This window comes from Hippichthys cyanospilos, unplaced genomic scaffold, assembly GCF_059441005.1.
Source record: "Hippichthys cyanospilos isolate Australia breed blue-spotted pipefish unplaced genomic scaffold, RoL_Hcya_1.0 HiC_scaffold_24, whole genome shotgun sequence".
Classification (NCBI taxonomy): Eukaryota; Metazoa; Chordata; class Actinopteri; order Syngnathiformes; family Syngnathidae; genus Hippichthys; species Hippichthys cyanospilos.
The window spans coordinates 35001-40000 of NW_028283380.1; the positions used below are offsets into that span (position 1 = coordinate 35001).

Below are 5000 nucleotides of genomic sequence, written 5' to 3' on the forward strand. Positions count from 1 at the left end.
TGCATACTGCAATATACAGTAATTCAACTGACTTGGATCTTCATCTGCTTTTTTGCTGCATCTTGTAGTACAACCTGCAATCACCTTGTAGTCAATGTGACAACAGTCACTTTATAGTACCACCAAGCAGTGGAGAAATATGTTCAGTTCTTGGCCATGAAACGCAAGAAGTTTTTTAATTCCCGAATTAAAGACCTTTTTGTAGGTCTAGTTAAAATTAAATTATGTTTCATGGGGTGTGGCACTCATCCGGAGGCTGCCATGTCTGTTATAGCTAAGGACAAAGGTAAATGCTAAGGTTGGTAAGGTTGGGCAAAAATACAGAAACGGACTGACGATTACAATCTATAAGTTATCGTTTGTCAGAGGCTCTCATTCAGGCTCCACTCTTGGTCTCCATGTGAGGGCTGACCTGTTCCACTACAAGAATCATGTCCTTGAAAGCTACTGTAATATTCCTTTTTATGAACAAGGATGAACTCGGACACTCGTGCAATCTGCTTGCTTCTTTTTTAAATTAATTGCAGTAGTTGCTGCAAGCAATCTTGTGTTAGTCGAGGTTGTTCACCTTGGCTGCTAATGGATGCAATCATCCTCAAATGTTGCCAAAATTTCCACTCTTTAAGTTTATAGCTTAGTAGTTGAACAATTGATTTGAAATAATTCGCTCGCTGGCAGTCAATTTCAAATCACTCATCTTTCAAAATATATTTGTGCATTTATCCGTGCTCATTCTAGCTCTGGAAAGTGTTGGGTCCTCGGGACTCGCAATACTAAAAAACTATGGGTCCCGACAGAAATGTATGGAGTCCCAAAAACTGCAAAAAAAAAGACAGCATTTAAGTTTAAAACAGTTTTTACAAGATGTGAGCCAAAACCAACAACAGATATTAACAAATACAACAGTAAAATGTTAAAATAATAGAATGAACTTACATTTGACTTTGACTTTGACATGTAGCAACCATCTTCATCTTCATATTGCAACCTCTGATATAACAGTCCATTATAGTAGAAAAGTCTGCTTCGCTTCAACATGCCGTTTGTTCCTCTTCACGATTTTCCAAAGCATTTCGTTTTTGAGTTTTACTTTGTGGCGCATTGTTACCCGATTGTGAATTACTTGACTTGTCACCTATACTAAAAAAAATATCCAGTTGATGTTGTTTCAGGTCTAAAGATTGCACTTTTAACATTTATTTTTTTCTATAACGAGATCCTGCAGACGAAATTTCACGACAAGATCTCAGGTAATAAAGAATCAGAATAAAAAAGCGAAATGGTGTCTTTTTTTACATTTACTAAGTTTTGAGTCAAAAGAAACACGTCTTTTCGCCCAAAATAACATGTTGACAAACACTACTCTTTGAAGATAGCTATAAATTCTATAACTATTACTTTATAAAATAAGATTAAACAAACATTTCAAAAATGTTTCCAAACCATCAGACAAACAAGGAAGGATAAAGACGTGTTTCTTAAAAATCAAAACTGAGTAAATGGGGGGAAAAAAAAAAAACGCCCTTCATTGTGGCTCCAAAGTATACGGCAGATTCTTCAGAAAAGAAAGGAAAGTGAAATCAGATATGATTAATCAGTCTAAAAACGGTGAAACACCAATGAACAAGTTGTTGCGAGCAAGAAAGACCGTTCGAGGACTATGTTCCGTTTTTGTTTTGTTTTTTTATGTGGTAAAAGTGATGGTTTAGATCACAGGTGTCAAAGTCAAGGCCGGGGGGCCAGATCCGGCCCGCCACCTCATTTTTTTGTGGCCCTTGAAATGCTGATTTGACTTCAGGTTTCTGACTAAAATACCAAAATTGCAAGTTGTCTTTAACTTTTAAAAAGAAAAACAAACATTTTCTTATTCTCCAAATCTCTTTTCAGCAGTTTTTGCCGGCTTCTGATATCAAATCTTGGTAAATGTGTGATCAACACACTTAAAATGTATTTGAATTCACAGCCATTCCGGCCCTCTGACAGAAACTATCACTATCACTATCACCGTTTGACACCACTGGTTTAGATCAACCCTACCTCCCTGCTGCCATTCTTACCAGATGGCCAGGGGCACCGCTTGTTCATCTGCACGGCGCGCGCCAGGGCAAAAATGGCCACCGCGCTGTTTCCGGTTCCATGACACTTGTTGTTTTGACAAGAGTTCTCTACAAAATAAAATGTGGTGCAAGAACAAAGTTTATCTGACAAAGTTTATCTGACGAAACGAGAAAAAAGGGGAAGAACTATAGTACAATACTTTACATTACAGTACGTATAGAGTAATCTATTTATTTTATTATTATTTATTTATTATTATTAAGTTATTGTATGGTGTTCCCTTACAATGAAATTTGGGTTACACCGCATCTTAAGAACGGTTCCACATCGTAAATCGAGGGCCCCCTGTATTTCGGATGGGGCCCACTGTCAAAAAAAAAAAAAAAGAGAAATTGACTTGAGTTGTCGCAGCGCATTGCATTTTTAGACTCTACTCCAAAACACCCAAATACCTATAAGGAATGAATGTCTTCACAAGCCAAGTATGATCGTATTTCACAGTAGTCCACTGATCTACTACTTCGCTCGAGAGCCACTTTTTACGAACTGGGCGATAAAGCAAGAATTTTTTTTGGGGGGGTGGGCTTTGTTGAATTGGAAGCTGCAGTGAGGCTGCAAAGTGGTAGAAGTACAGGGCCAGATGGTTTTCTGGTCAATTTTTATAAAGCGTTTTGGAAACAGCTGGCTTCATACTTGTTAGACATGTTCACGGAGTGTTTTGATTTAGGTGCACCGCCCCAAACTTTGAATCAAGCTTCAATCTCATTGCTTTTGAAGAAGGGTTAAGGCCCTAAGTTATATAACTCATATCATTCTATTAGTTTGCTGAACGTGGATTTTGGTAAGTTGCTGTCCAAATTACTGGCCTGGCATTTAGAAACAGCCTTACCCTTGATGATATCCTCGTCTCAAACTGGATTCATCTGCAATAGGCACTAATTTTTCAATCTCAGGAAGGTTTTCAATTTGATTCATAATTCCTCTCCAACTGCTTTACCGGAAGCCTCAATATCCTTAGACGCAGAGAAAGCATTTGACAGAGTCAAGTGGGATTATTTATTTTTACTTTGAGGAAATTTGGATTTGTGAAAAAAATTGTGTCAAGTGTGAGGCTGTTATAAGCATGTCCACAGGCTGCAGTTAAGACAAATGACATTACATCTGACGATTTTCATCTTCATTGTTCCACGAGGCAGTGTTGCCCTATGAGCCATTGTAATAGAGCCTTTGTCTGTTGCATTGCGAACGGAAACTGGCATCCATGGCATAAATACTGTCGTCAGTATGGTGTAGATCATCATCAAATTAGCTTTTTTTTCTTGATTTCTCTTATTTGTATGTATATATGTACCATATTTTCTGCACTAAGGCGTACCCAAAAGCCTGATTTTTTTATTTTATTTTTTTTAAAAAGCTGACGGTGCGCCTTGTAATCTAGTGCGCCTTATGTATGGATCATATCATGTGCTGACTGCATAAACTATAGTTTATGTCTAAAAATCCAGTTGAAACTGACCTGGCCCGAGGGTATTAAAGCCGACTAGGCCCAGTCCGATTCATTAACTTGATTTACAGTCCCAACACAATTTTTTTTTTGAGGACTTAAGAGTGTGTGGCACCACACTCATGTTTGTCATTTGAATTTCCCTGACTTTCGTTTATTCGTAACTTCTTTGTGCTCCACATCGAATTAGCGGGTCAAAAATATACGCATGCGGAGGAAAAAATTCAAAAGACGGCAGCCCACGCCTTCACCCTTTGCTCCTCACTCATACCTTGCATGTTTTTCGTTTAAATTTCCCTGATTTTCGTTTATTCCTAACTACTTTGTGCTCTATAACGAAATAGCGGGTTAAAATATTTAATGCATGCCGAGTAAAAAATTAAAAAGACGGCGGCGCCAGGCCTTCGCCTGCGCTTGGCTCCCCACTCATACCGTTGCGTTTCTCGTTTAAATATCCCTTACTATCGTTTATCCATAACTTATTTGTGCTTCATAACAAAATAGCGGGTTGAAAATATTTAATGCATGCCAAGGAAAAAACTAAAAAGACAGTGGCGCCAGGCCTTCACCTGCGCTTTCCTCCTCATTCATACCGTTGCATGTTTGTCGTTTAAATTTCCCTGATTTTTGTTTATTTGTAACTTCTTTGTGCTCCATAACTAAATAGCTGGTCAAAAATATATAATGCATGCTGAGGGGAAAATCAAAAGGATTGCGGCGTAGCGCGTTCATGAGTGCATGGCTTGATCTGGATCTATTCTGCGCTCTGCGGCTCCTGTTTAGTAGTTAAATAGCAATTACTAATAACACATTCTCTGTTTTATCTGATTTTTTTTTAAAATAATTTTTCTTAGTATAATATCCATACAAGGCTTATATTGTATGAATAAAGTTTATATTCTAATAAAGTGTGATGACTTTGCTGATTGTTACATTCAATTTAGTGAAGCACCATCTAGTGCAGAGGTGTCAAACTCATTTTTGTCGGGGGCCAGGTTGTAGCGAGAACTTACTTCTTTGGGCCGATATGTTGAGGAAACCAAGTCGATTTTAAATTATCTCATAGTATTATTACTGTACGCAACAAATTGATGGCTTAGTTGTTTTGAAATCAGAAGTAAAGCATTCTAGTTTGTTCATTTATTGTTTATATTACAGAACAAACCAAAAAAATCTCAACTTTATTTTTCATTATACACGAAAAGCTAAAGTTTTGTAACTGAGTTTAGCAAGGGTCATGGAAACTTACATGATTTGCTTTCGCGGGCCACATAAAATGATGTGGCGGGCCGGATTTGGCCCCCGGGCCTTGAGTGTGACACCTGTGATCTAGTGGCTATATAACGCAACTCTATCTCGTGGATGAATAATGCAACCCCAGCCAGTACTATGGTTTCAACTAAATGTGCGCCTTGTAATCCAGTGCGCCTTACATATG

At 38.0% G+C, this 5000-nt stretch overlaps 1 protein-coding gene across 1 annotated transcript in view; it reads left to right on the forward strand.

Moving 5' to 3' along the window:
- LOC148405196 (nesprin-3-like) overlaps nucleotides 1–5000 on the forward strand; it is a 43861-nt gene that overhangs the window by 32523 nt on the left and 6338 nt on the right. The gene's annotated exons all lie outside the window — the stretch shown is intronic.